At 40.0% G+C, this 15,171-nt stretch overlaps 1 protein-coding gene across 3 annotated transcripts in view; it reads right to left on the bottom strand.

Moving 5' to 3' along the window:
• LOC126175906 (fibronectin type III domain-containing protein 5) overlaps positions 1-14,265 on the bottom strand; it is a 942,320-nt gene extending 928,055 nt beyond the window's left edge. For all 3 annotated transcript variants that reach the window (XM_049922970.1, XM_049922971.1, XM_049922972.1), the window contains exon 1: positions 14,112-14,265. The gene's annotated coding sequence lies outside the window, so the exon portion shown is untranslated. The remainder of the gene's footprint in view (positions 1-14,111) is intronic.
• Between the last annotated feature and the right edge of the window lie 906 nt (positions 14,266-15,171).

Below are 15,171 nucleotides of genomic sequence, written 5' to 3'. Positions count from 1 at the left end.
AGAACATCGCTAATAGCTGTACAACAATCTTAAATGGGACACGAACGGATTCGTGAACTTTCACCATATCCTCGGGAGTATATTATTCTTTAAGTCACTAAAGACTTTGATGTGGGAAAGAAGGGAGACCCAAGTTTCACTGGTAAAACGACATTATGCGCCAAATGCTATTCCACTCCTTCTCTGATTATCTGCATTTGGCGGGAAATGCCGTTTTATCACTGAAAGTTGGATCTTCCTTCATTCCTACATCGATGTCTAATGACCTACATTATTATGTACACCTGGGGATGTGGCTGTAGGCCCATCAAATATATGGGCATAGGCCCATTAAATATTATCGTATAAATGTACTTTTTGCAAGATTTCGCTTCATTGTCAGCTAATAATACGGTGTCGTCTATATATGGAAATGATCTGAGTAGAGTGAGCTTGTTATGATAAGAGTACTTTATAAAATTTGTTTCTTCAGTCTTGTAAAACAACAATACAAATGTTAAGTATTGGTCAGATGCAACACCTTTGTCTTACTCCTGCACAAGCGAATATGTTTTCTCTAATTTTTTCACGAATTTGGCAATATGTTAGTATTTTCATACAATATTTAGTTGCCTCTGTAAAACACCTTGGATGGACCCTATTTTCCATGGTACTCCTCATTTTATTGTACCTTACAGAAAGCATTTTCCTAATCTCACAAAATGAAGAGTTCTCTGTTGTATTCTCTCTTTTTATAAGCCTGTTGTACCATAAATACTGCATAGTTGAATGACATTTCCTAAAACGCATTTGTTGTTTTGTGATCGGTGACACATTACGGTTTATAATCTAATTTATTTTTTATTTTATTATATTATTTATTATATAGTCTGAATCCAATATAACTGCCTAATTCATTTTTATCATTCTCAAGTAGACAGTAAACGTTCTTGTGTGAACGAAATCTGACGGTTTGCGTTTTATTATCCAATACTCTGAGACAACATATCGACACCTGATGAGATTTAACACGTACTCAGCCAAAAATATAGAATCTGAAGGGAAACAGTCCATTACTGCTTCACTTAATGAACGTGACGCTACATATAATAAACTATGAACATGATGTTACATATAATAAACTGTAATATGGACATTATCTGGCAAAGATAGTTTGTAGGAGTTATCATAACTAACGACCGTATCCTGACAGTATCAGAAACAGAAACTTCTCAAACGAGTTGTTTGTCAGATATACTGCCCAGTCACATTGATGTGACCAGCTGTCAAAATCCTGAACAACCACGTTTCTCAGCGCGGTTACGAGACGTGCAGGAAGAGTGTCTGAGGTCCTGGAAGGTACCGACAGGGCTGTGCAGCCAGATCCATGGCCAGCTGCGTTAGATTTCTCTGACGCGAACAGCCCAATCGAGGTGGTCCCGTAGATTCTCGGTTCGGATCTAAATTCTGGGAGCTTGGTGACGAGACGAGCATGGCAAACTCATTCTCGTGTTCTTACAACCACGCTTGTATACTGCGAGCTTTGTGATACGTTGCAATGACCAGCTAGTAACCAGTTGGCAACCAATGCTGTACAATCGCGATAAAGCCATGAGATGTTCAGTTGACTCCTTTATTAGAACATGTTACGCGTTTCGGGATTACACCCATCTTCAGACATAACAAACTTCAACTCCTTCCTAACCAACCAGGCGTTTAGCCTTGACAACTCAAAGAATGTGTAGAATAACGTATGACGGTCATATGTTATTCGACACTTTCTTCGAGTTTTCAAGGCTTTATGCCTAGTTGGTTAGGAAGAAGTTGAAATTTGTGATGTCTGAAGATGGGTGTAATCCCGAAACGCATGTTCTAATAAAGGAGTCAGTTGAACATCTCATGACTTTATTGCTATTGTACAGCATTGGTTGAGACTATTAACATAAAAATGATCTCAGGCCTCAGACGGGATTTTATGTCCTGTATATCGACCTGTTAGTAGATGTACCGTGCCGAGGAAAATCGAACTACGTGTAGAGGTGGACTTTTTCCCCCAAGGGTAGATGCATACTTGGGTTGATTCATTATACCCTCTAGAATGATGAGATCACCCAGGGAATGCCACGAAATGTTTGCCAGAACACAAAGCTTCCTTCTTCGGCCTGGACCCCTCTGACAATTGTTGCTGGGTGTTTGCTTTTAGTCAGCCAGAGCATAAAACGTGATTCATCGGACAAGGCAACCCGTCACCATCCAGTGAACGTATAGTTGCGACACTGGCGTTCAACTTACAGCTTTCGTCGACGGTGAACATCAGTCAGCATGAGTTCATCAACCGGACACATGATGTGCAGGCTCATATGCAGCAACGTTCACTGAACGTTTGTTTTGAGATGCTGTTGATAGCCCCTTGGTTCATCTGAAACGTCGGTTGTTCAACAGTTGCACGTCTGTTCACCCGTACGTCTACACACCTCCGCAGCCGTCGTTCACCCATGTCCTCCACGCCCCGTGATGCATCACATTTGACTAGGCTCCGATTTTGGATAGCGTCATGGCTTATTGATACATAACCAACACGGATTCAGAAAATATCGTTCTTGTGCAACACAACCAGTTCTTTATTCCCATGAAGTAATGAGTGCTGTTGACAAGGGATCTCAGATCGATTCCATATTCCTAGAAATCCAGAAGGCTTTTGATACCATTCCTCACAAGCGACTATTAATCAGATTGCGTGCATATGGAATATCGTCTCAGTTGTGTGACTGAGATTCGTGATTTCCTCTCAGAGAGGTGCCAGTTCGTAGTGATAGACGGTAAATCATCGAGTAGAACAGAAGTGATATTTGGCGTTCCGCGATAGTAGTGTCACAAGCCCTCTACTGTTCCTGATCTATATAAATGATCTAGGTGATAATCTGAGCAGTCCCCTTAGATTGTTTGCAGATGACGCTGTAATTTACCGTCTAGTAAAATCACCAGACGATCAATTCCAATTACAAAATGATCTAGAGAGAATTTCTGTATGGTGCGAAAAGTAGCAATTGGCACCAAACAAAGAAAAGTGCAAGGTCGTCCACATGGGTACTAAAAGAAATCAGATAAATTTTGGGTGTACGATAAGTCGCACAAATATAAGGGCTGTCAATTCGACTAAATACCCAGGAATTACAGTTACGAGCAACTTAAATTGGAAAGACCACCCAGATAATATTGTGGGGAAGGCGAAACAAAGACTGCGCTTTGTTGGCACAACACTTAAAAGATGCGACAAACCCACTAAAGACAGCCTACATTACACTTATCCGCCCTCTGCTGGAATATTGCTGCGCGGTGTGGAATCCTTACCAGGCAGGATTGACGAAGAACATCGAAAAAGTGCAAGGAAGGGCAGCTCGTTTCGTGTTATCGCGCAATAGGGGTGAGAGTGTCATTGATATGATACGCGAGTTGGGGTGGTAGTCACTGAAACAAAAGCGGTTTTCTTTGAGGCGAGATCTATTTACGAAATTTCAATCACCAACTTTCTCTTCCGAATGCAAAAATATTTTGTTGACATCCACCAATGTAGGGAGAAATGATCATCATAATAAAATAAGAGAAGTCAGACCTCGAACGGAAAGATTTAGCTGTTCCTTTTTCCCATGCGCCATTCGAGAGTGGAATGGTACAGAAGTAGTACAAAAATGGTTCGAGGAACCCTCTGCCAGGCACTTAAGTGTGAACTGCAGAGTAACTATGTAGATGTAAGTGTAGATTTTGCCATGAACGGTATACTTTAGTTACAATGACATGAGAAAAGTTTACAAATTTAGCCGTTGCGGCAATGCTTCTACCCTTGGCCCGAAAGCTAATGATCATGTCCTTTTAGACGTCAGATAAATCGCACCCCAGTTCCGCAATAAGACAACGACTGCACTGTTTTCCGCTCGCCCGACCCCCACCCCAGCCCCTACACGCTTTATATACCTTCTGTGCCACCTGACGTCTGTGATTGGTTATCCATGTTGACGTCCAATATAGGCGGTGGTCCCGTTAATGTGCGTGGACCACGTAATTTTGTGTCAAATGTCTTGTGCTGAATTTTCCGTAAAGTTTGGTCCACAAACGCAATGATAAATAGTTAAAAGCGAGGGAGACGTAATGAATATGGAAAAGAAATTATGCCCTTGAATGTACAAGACAGAGCGTGCGGGTGAAAAGAGTACACTGAGGGCCTCTACCAGGGAGACTATTACTAAAATAAACATGTTAGCTGATTAATTATTCCAGTAAGAGAATTTCCCTATCCACAGAATTAATCGGAAACTTTGCGAGTCCCAGCTCACAATGTCTCAAAATCTGCTTAACTTTGGTTACTTCCATTTATCTATGTGTTATGGAATAAATACTGGGGCAATTCTCCACTGTTGAAAAAAGTCTTTACAAGTCAGAAAAAGGTCGTCCGAATTTTGCGTGGAGTGCCTCCAGGAACCTCATGTCACAACCTTTTTACGCAAATAGGAACACTAACCACTAATTCACAGTATCTCTTTTCAATCAAGACATTCATGCTTCAAAATCCTTCTCCAAATGAAACGAATGAACCATATATCGTAATAAAACAAGAAGGAAATGTGACACATCCTGTGACCTGAAAAATTTATCTCTGGTCCAAAACAGTGTAAAATACATAAGCACAAAAATCTTCACTGTATATCCAAATAATATTGTCTACGAGATAATAATGTACTATTTGAAAGGAAGCTAATGGAGTTCTTGCTTGAGAAAAGTTTCTGTTCTCTAGAAGAATTCTATAGCAGAGATAGCTAAGATCTATTTACGAAATTTCAATCACCAACTTTCTCTTCCGAATGAAAAAATATTTTGTTGACACCCACCAATTTAGGGAGAAATGATCATCATAATAAAATAAGAGAAGTCAGACCTCGAACGGAAAGATGTAGCTGTTCCTTTTTCCCACGCGCCATTCGAGAGTGGAATGGTACAGAAGTAGTACAAAAATGGTTCGATGAACCCTCTGCCAGGCACTTAAGTGTGAACTGCAGAGTAACTATGTAGATGTAAGTGTAGATTTTGCCATGAACGGTATACTTTAGTTACAATGACATGAGAAAAGTTTACAAATTTAGCCGTTGCGGCAATTCTTCTACCCTTGGCCCGAAAGCTAATGATCATGTCCTTTTAGACGTCAGATAAATCGCACCCCAGTTCCGCAATAAGACAACGAATGCACTGTTTTCCGCTCTCCCGCCCCCCCAGCCCAGCCCCTACGCGCTTTATATACCTACTGTGCCACCTGACGTCTGTGATTGGTTATCCATGTTGACGTCCAACGTAGGTGGTGGTCCCGTTAATGTGCGTGGACCACGTAATTTTGTGTCAAATGTCTTGTGCTGAATTTTCCGTAAAGTTTGATCTACAAACGCAATGATAAATAGTTAAAAGCGAGGGAGACGTAATGAATATGGAAAAGAAATTACGCCCTTGAATGCACAAGACAGAGCGTGCGGGTGAGAAGAGTACACTGAGGGCCTCTACCAGGGAGACTATTACTAAAATAAACCTGTTAGTTAATTAATTATTCCAGTAAGAGAATTTCCCTATCTACAGAATTCATCGGAAACTTTGCGAGTCCCAGCTTACAATGTCTCAAAATCTGCTTACTTTGGCTACTTCCATTTACCTATGTGTTATGGAATAAATACTGGGGCACTTCTCCACTGTTGAAAAAAGTCTCTACAAGTCAGAAAAACGTCGTCCGAATTTTGCGTGGAGTGCCTCCAGGAACCTCATGTCACAACCTTTTTACGCAAATAGGAACACTAACCACTAATTCACAGTATCTCTTTTCAATCAAGACATTCATGCTTCAAAATCCTTCTCCAAATGAAACGAATGAACCATATATCGTAATAAAACAAGAAGGAAATGTGACATATCCTGTGACCTGAAAAAGTTCTCTCTGGCCCAAAACAGTGTAAAATACACAAGCGCAAAAATCTTCACTGTATATCCAAATAATATTGTCTACGAGATAATAATGTACTATTTAAAAGGAAGCTAATGGAGTTCTTGCTTGAAAAAAGTTTCTATTCTCTAGAAGAATTCTATAGCAGAGATAGCTAAGATTATTTACTATGCATTATTGTGTATTCCTGATTCAATATATCTTGCTGCTTTAGTTAGATTAATTGTTGATCTTTAAGTAGATGGTCACTTTACTCTGTAAAATACTGTTTAGATAAGGTATGAAAATTTTATCTTAACCTATGACGAGTGTAATTAGAACTTACTGATTGTGTTACTTTCTTTTTTATTTACAATTTTCATTCTATCTTTGTCCTGATGGAAATAAATGTAATAATGAATTAAATGTTTTGACTCGTTCCACATCCATGCGTTACCGCGCAAAAATGGATTTATGGAATACGTACTGCAATAAATAAAATGAATAAACTAAAACTTCTCTTTAATAAAATAGTACCCATTACCTTTCGCGGGCAAGTGCTCTACCAACTGAGCTACCCCAGCACGACTCACGCCCCGTTCTCACAGCTTTACTTCTGCCAGTACCTCGTCTCCAACCTTCCGAACTTTGCAGAAGCTCACTCCTGCCAGGAAGTTTCATATCAGCGCACACTCCGCTGCAGAGTGAAAATCTCATTCTGGAAACATCCCCCAGGCTGTGGCTAAGCCATGTCTCCGCAATATTCTTTCTTTCAGGACTGCTAGATCTGCACGGTTCGCAGGAGAGCTTCTGTAAAGTTTTGCAAGGTTGGAGACGAGGTACCGGCAGAAGTAAACTGTGAGGACGGGGCGTGAGTCGTGCTTGGGTAGCTCAGTGGCTGTGTTGTCCTAATCATCATCATTTCAAGCCAGCACGGTAGCTCAGCGTGTTCGGTCAGAAGGCTAGCTTCCCTCTGTAATAAAAAAAACTGAGTTAATGAATCAACAACGAACTGAAACGGCTGTCTTTCGACGTCCGCCCCGAGCAGATACAACAAACGAAAACGAACAAAATGAGATTTAAAAAAAAAGAAAAAAAAGTGGGTAGAGTAGTTGCCCGCGAAAGGCAAAGGCCCGAGTTCGAGTCTCGGTCCGGCACACAATTTTAATTTGCCAGGAAGTTTCATATCAGCGCACACTCCGCTGCAGAGTGAATATCTCATTCTGCAGTACCCACTATTTTACAGCTTCCAATTACGCAGTTTTTAGTAATGGCTGATATTGTCAGGAAATGGAGAAAGCGGTCTGTATGTACTTTATTAAAATTTAAATTTTGTCCAATGATCTTTTAACACCTATACATAACACAACTAAAATAAGATGACTAACCAATTTCGCTTGTAAGTAAGAGTTATCTTCAAATCATGCATTTACAAAATGCAGTTTGAACACTAACTGGACATACCAGCACTAGTTATCAAGCTGTGAACGGCATTAGTAAAACTTTAATTGCTTTTTATGCAGTTGCAAGCTAACGGCTGATGTGATTTTCAGAGATAGAGCCGGTTCGTTCAACCTGCTTCTCCTAAGAATATATTGCAGAGCTTGGTTCAGTCTTGCTGCGTTCAAAATAATTGTTTTTATTATTCGTATTGCTTTCTGCAGGAATGCAAATCACATCATGATGATTACTATAGGTATATCCAGTTCGTGTTCAACCAGCAATTTGCACATGATTTTTGATAAACAAATTTAAAATTTCAATAACATACAGCTTTAAGTTAAGCGAATTTATTTCACTGTCTATTTTATCTTTGAATCTTTTATTTTTTCCGTTTTTATGTTAATATCGAAAATGTGATATCCAGTATTTTACCATTTCTGTAATACGCGCGTCTATAAACAGTCATCTCATACAAAGCCACAGTCAGCCAGTGACAGGTATTAAAAAGTGAAGATATAATTATGTCAGTTAGTCAGACTTCTACCTCAGTTCCGTATGAAAATTTTGTCAAACGACTTATTCATACTCGCGTCTAACTTACCGGTATGTATTATGAAATCTGTATCGTTGTGCCAGCAATTGATCACAGAAAGTGTTTAGTAACAATAAATATGAATGTTGTCTTGCCATCATTATTAACTGTTTGCATGACGTAACAGTCACTGAAAGAATAACAGACTGATTAAATTCGATGAGATTGAGGAGGTCCCAAGATGATCGATGAGGTTACAATCACAAAATTCCATATAGCTTAAATAGTCTACGAGACCGAATAGAAGCTTATAATGTCAACGTCATTCGCTGTGTGGACATGGTACGACCCATTACAATAGCTCCTTTCTGCCATTCTGTCAGCTCTCCACATCGGTCCATATTAGCGCGCTGATTAGATACAACTGACTGGCGCTCATCCGTGGGCTACGTCTGCCGTGGAGAGTCACGTTACCAGTTCTACACCACCTACCGCATGCTAAAGCGACTAATGTGGTCGTGTAAGCCTGTGACTAACATTCTGTCTGATGGTTATTGTTTGCGGCTTCTTCAGATATTACATTTAATAGAATATAAAAAGGAACAATCGATCAATTGCATTTATTGCTAAAAGAGACTTAGCCGACAAGAACAGAAACACCATAAATAGATTTAAAGCTTGCCTCCTTTAATTGCCTTAGCCTGGGAGTTCATACGAGATATGACACTGGTAACGCTCTATATCAGAGCTGACCCACGTGTAAGTAAACGCAATCTGACTGCGATGACTGAAGTTTCGGTGTGGCATGGACTTTCTAAAAGCACAACGGAAGACATACAACTAACGAGAGTTGACCAAGACTGACATTCGAATGCACACTGTAGACTTTATACAGTAAATTTATTGTATCTTATAACTGTGTACGATTCCGTGGCCAGAATCAGTTGACATAAAAGTTTTGTGGTTGTATTTTGTAGATTTAGTCTGTCCAATGCATATGTTATTGCCATTTCTGTCCTAGGCTACATAATAAACTGGAAATCCGGAGCTTGTGTGGTAGCAGAAAGTACTTAGATGAATCTGTCTCCATCGGCATGTGTCTCGTAATTCCATAGCGACCTAGATTTACCATTTCAGCTGCAATTTCTTACGTAATTGTGTGATTATTACTTAACGCGATCTGCTTCACCCCAGCTGTAAATACAATTGAAAACTGATAGGGTACATTTCGAGGATATAGTTCTGGAAATATTCTGCTCTTAGACCAGGGAGGAGGATAACAAATTCGTAAGGTCTCAAATGTACTCACTGTTTGTATACAGGATGACGTACTTCGTAGATACAATTCAACAGACCCTGTGCATTTACATCCCCATACAATACGAAAGATAAACGAAACAATATATTATTAGAAGTTCCTGAAACATTGTCTTACGAGTGGAATAGCATTGAGATAAGTCACATAAAATTCTGTATCATTAAATGAAAAAAAGGTATTGATCTCCACTTGTTCTAAAAATGTTCAAACCGTGAACACAAAGCTAGGGAAGAGAAAAATAGGGGCTACAAAAATATGGTATTCAGTTCTCGAAAAAATGTCATTTATGCACTGGAACATTCTGGAATACGAAAATTTTAAGTAGAGTCACTTCTGAAACATTAAGTTTTCACACAAGTCAAACGTTCCCTTAAAAGAGGAGAATAAGAACTTTCAAATAAGCTATATCAAACATAAAGCATTAGCAGGGTTGAATTTTAGCGTGTATTCGGTTTGCAGATATCGTAAATTATATTTATTTAAAAAAAAGTTTCGACGTAAACTAAGTAAGCTATTTAAGTAGCAGTCTAAATTACACTGCAAGTAATAAAATTGATTGAAATACTGCATAAATAATAATTTGGTTATTTCGTGTGCACATAAGTATATGCATCGCTAATGAAAAGAGATTATGAAATAAAAAATATTAGTGTCATCAGGAGTCGTATAAAAACAAATGGGAAAAATAATACCACTCTCTTTTATATGATGAGCAAAGATTAGATGAAAAATAGAACAGCCTATGAATTTTTTAATACATTCAACAGTACATAAAAACAGAACTATTAAAATGAAAAAAAAGCACGTGTACCGTAAGAAGGCCATTTAATTTAACTGTCCGACAGCGACACGCACATGTATGAATGTGTAATGTCGGATGATAGCAGTTCCGTCTCAGTGTTATGATCTAGTACCTCCCACGCCGCTACCGCTAGACACCATAAAACCCGCTCGGATAACACGCAGTTATGGTGGCCCTCCATTTAGTTTGATAATGAAGCTGTTGTTGGCGTTATTTATTAGCTTTATAATGAATACGCGCGCCTAAAGATGATTTACCGGGACATAACATTACCTCGATAGCTTTTTCTCTGTATAATACGGACAGTTCATCACGTAGAAAGTCGACAGTTCTCCGTTGTGTTACTCTACGAAGATCATAAATGTATACGTAAGACATCTGTTTCCTCTCATATCGAAATAAGCATACAAATTGAGTGTGAAGAAGCATCCTACACCAGGTTCACGCTTGAGACTACAACACTCGTTCCCCCTTCCAAGGTCCTCCCATTCCCTCCTTTCTTATTCAAAGAAAATCGTCAAGTGATAACTTTATTGTAATGAACCTAAAACAATACATACTGATAAGCCAAAATGATATGACCAAATTGTTAATAGAATGTTGTGCCACATCTGGAGCTCATTACTGAACCGGTATTGCGTATCATTGATTTCACAGATCCTTGGTTTGTTTCCGCAGGTATGTGGGACCAGATGTGCTCACGACAGCAACACGCAAGCAACCAATCAGCTTCGCTGTTTCCGAGATGTCCGTTCGCGGGCGCCGGGCGATAGTAACCTGCCTTGTGTAAATGTCACTTATTTCAGTGGATTCCACCACTGGTGACCCGTGTCGTCGCTAGAATGACTTCCCCCTCGCATTTGCTCCTTTTGTATTCGTTCCTTATATAGTTGACGTGTACGCAACGGCGTTACGCAGCATTCGATCTCGCCGTGGGCGATACATTTTTACAAAAGATTTGAGTACTAAAAAGGAATAAATAGCACGACTAGCATATAAAATTATAATTTATTTGTACTGTGTAGTTGCGTCGCTTTTCTATGACGAAACAAAACCAGCTTTATTTTCTGCGAATATTCACCAAGGAAGGAAACAATAAAAACTCTAACTCGTGTTGTTTTTATAGCAATTTGCATCCTACGCAGTACGGTGTTTTCAAATTGCGTAGTCTTGTTTTCCTGATGCTTTTCAGTCATCTTGTATTTTTTTAAATGTATCCGTGCCTGCATAATATATGAGTAACAGAGTTCGCCTGTGTGAAACACAACTGTGGTATTCGCTAATGTATACCTATGAAATATTTTTCGCTATTATCAAAAACTAAGTGATTCACACAGCCACCGATCGTCAAGATAGTGGAAAGGTGCAATACGAAAATAAGTTGCTGTCAGCTACAATAGTAACTCTCATTGTTGACGTACACTAACATCTCTTGGTCCAGCGTGTGTGCTTATTCACATGTGTAGTTTATTTAATCCAAATTTCCGATAAATATATTAGCCGAGTATACATGTATAGCTGACGGAATGTTGTATTGACATAAATCTGTGCTTGAAACTGCTAAGCAGCTACAGAAAAACGAAATGTATTTTGAATATAAGATACAACTACACATAAACATAAACAGTAGAAATACCCTCGTGTGCCATACTGAACACAGACACTTTCTATCTTTTATATATTTGGAGGAAATAAATAGATATCGACTGAGGATGTCACAAATGAAGTGAAGTATGTATATCACTGCAGACTTTTTTAATATTGAAACTCCGCATCAACGTGTGCGATCGGAAGCGATGACTATGTGTCCTTTCATGTTTTGCAACAAGAAAGTTTTCCTTCAGAGAGATGCCTAATCTGGGGCATGTTCGACTACTGTGCAGTGAGCTAGGTCAAGAAGCATGCAACTTCCCGCGTCTTGTCGGCACTCGTAGCTCCTGTGTGACACAGGTGTGAATATATTTAGAGAATCAGTTTTCTGTGTCTAGTCCTGAGGCGTCAACGCTTTTAATCACGTCGGTTATTTCATAAATTCGTCTGCTGCAACAACTCTGAATGTGTGTTCACAAGTATGGCATTCCCATTTCAGTAACACTCACGAGACATTCTATCGTTATATTTGAGTTCCTTAGAGTCCTGTCTCATACAACATAACTTAAGGCCACATCGTTCTGCGTTGAAACACACGCCAGTGGAACAGAATCACATACGTTTCTCTTTCCCTGCTTCATAAAAGTTAACACATGGCTTACTTCTTGCCTCTTACACATTTACATCTCATATTGACAGGTAAAAACCATAGTCCATACTGTTAAATTTCTTGCTCAAGGGCTAAGTAATTTTCACTCTCCATAACTCTATCACTCTTGTCCATTTCTTTAAAAGCAATTACAATATATTTTGTGATTCTATAGCTAGACTATGTTCATTTAAACTTTCCGTCGTTCATGGGGCTATAAAGCAACACAGTCGTATGATAATTAGGAAAATAAATTGCCTGAGAGTTCAGTTAAATGTTTTTTTTAATTTTGTTGTACGTACTTGTTATGCCATGACCGACTGCAAGGCATCGAGCACATCGTCAGTTGAATCTCAGCACAACAGACATAAATTAAACTAGTGCAATACAAAACTACAATACGTATGTTATGCAAGCGGTAATATTTTCACGATAGTTTGAACTCAATACTGCAAGTCTCCATAACGAACGCTGCCATTATGAGTTGCATTCGAAGTTCATAAAAGTTACGTACATTTGATGATCTGCTTCTAAACAGATGTGAGAATGATGTTCCCGATTGGTTTTAGTAACTATAAAATACACCCAGTTAATGTTGTCTTTGAAGAACAATGAAACTAATTCTCACAGGCGTCCGCAAGAGTCAGGAGGCACCAAGAGGGAACACTCTGCCACCCTCACCTTCCCCCCCCCCCCCCCCATCCCAAACACACATACTCAGCGAAATCTGGTGAACTGAGTTTTCTTTAGTTACAGGGTCCACCTACAACAAATACTGGTTTGATAACAATCAGTCCTCTGGGATATAATAAGTTTTTTGTCTAATTTATAAAATTTTGTTCTTGTGGCGTGACGCTTGACGAAACAGGCCAACGTATTTATACAGAAAATATTTCAGTTTTAGGGTCTTGTCCCTGCTTCTTCGTATGCCCATTCTCATGTCACATTATGATGATTCATGTCACATAGTACACAACGGTAGCAGAGCTTCCTGGTCACGGATGTGTCGAGCAGACGCAGACTCGTATGAATGCCGTGTCTGTGACTTAAACCGTGTGGTAAATAACGCTGTTTGAATTTTGCTACGACGGGTTATTATGTAAGAGTTCCCAACATTTTAGCCGTATAATGTTCCCCATGGTGACTTATAGTTGACTGGGAACCAATTTTAAATCTTTGTGCCTTCCATCGAAGAGTGCAACCTTGTTTTATAGCACTTAACTTATTAATGATACTGCTGTCACTTTTTTTCTGATGCAAAATCTCTGGACACGGGAGGACAACATGCATCCTCATCTCGAAATTTTCGTTGCGTTGATGCATAAACAAAGCGCGAACTATGTGTCATTACCAAATACTCAACTCGAAAAACATCAGTGTGTAGATGTGCCTTATTAGTTGGTCCTGTAATTTATGTATATTCTTGATATTAATGTATGACAGTTAATATCACTATAAAAAGTGGTCAATAAATTAGTTACCACATACACATTATATAATGTAATTGTGCTTTGTATTCTTTGGTTTACAGTACATCTTTCCTGTGAACAGTTACATCTAATAATGAGGTTAAAGAACTTAAAATCGATCACAGTATAAAAAAACGAGGGGTCACATCAAATTCGTTTTCGTGAATATCTATGTTTACTTTTTAGAGGTCTGGTCCATTGTAAGTGACGGGCTCTAATCCGGCAAGGATAAACACATAAACACATAGACAGACATAAGCAAAAGATCGTGAAGTCTTCGTTGAGGTGTTCGGAAAAAAAAGAATCCGCTATAGCAGTGACGCCAGAGTGATGCCAGTGTATATTGTTTTAAATCGGATTCAGGAGACGGACTTACTTGCGTGACGATGGCAGTAGCTAAGAAGACGGACGGAGCTTCATAGCTGCCCTAGTTCCCCTGGAGGTAGAGCGGCCCGCTCGACAGGTGTGTAGGGACAGGTGGCAGGGAGCGGGTGACTGTGGACGCCGTGCGCTGCCAATGACCGACGCCCGGGGCGGCTCGGGCTCAACTGACGGCCGCCGCGGCGACCGGCCGGTGTGTTGGTGGGGGGCGGGAGGGAGGAGGGTGTGAGAAGGGGGAGGAGGGGAAGGGAGCGCCGAGCCCAGGCCGGTGGGCTTTGCTTTCCGCGCCCGGCGTTTGGATCGGCGCGGCCTCGACACAGAGCGATCGCACAAAGAGTGTGACGTGGCTGGCTTTGCCACGCTCCCAGTCCAGCCGACGGATTTACGATTCGGCGGCTAACAGCTCGTGTCGAGTCTGGCATGCGCCAGCCATAAAATAGTGTCAGTCACTTAAGTTTCTCGACGGCGTGTGGACTTGAAAAGACCTGAAAGACGTCAATTTCCCGTATGAGTGGATTTTAGTGATGATAGAGAAACAACAACAAAATTTGGTGAGTGAACAGACAAAATGGAATATAGAAGATCATAAAACCAGACTGGCAGCAAATGCGAGGTGGAAAGGTAGAAATGGTTTCAGAAGAAATGGAACTCAAACGGTAAGGCAGTGACGAGGAGGCTGAGAGGTATGAGGAATACACAGTAGGGCCACATAAAGAACATAAATTCTAAGTCAGTGTTTTGCAGAGTAGGGAGGAACTGGATCAACTTGCAATGTGTGATGCGATGCTGTGATAATAATTTAACAGAGGACTGGAAGATCTATGTCGAAACAACGCATCTGGAGTAGACGATTCCCCCAGAGTTGTTAAGGTATTCGAGAGAATCATCATGACAACAAAGTTTCATATGTTATGTAAGATATATAACATAATGCCATAAACTCATTATCGAAGAAGGCAGCTGCTGACAGATGTATTACCAAACCGCCTGTTTAGTGACTCATGCTTGCAAATTATTAACGTGTATTGTCCACAGAAGGATGGAACGGCTGGTAG

Source organism: Schistocerca cancellata, chromosome 3, assembly GCF_023864275.1.
Source record: "Schistocerca cancellata isolate TAMUIC-IGC-003103 chromosome 3, iqSchCanc2.1, whole genome shotgun sequence".
NCBI lineage: Eukaryota > Metazoa > Arthropoda > Insecta > Orthoptera > Acrididae > Schistocerca > Schistocerca cancellata.
This window is presented reverse-complemented; position numbering and strand designations above follow the sequence as displayed.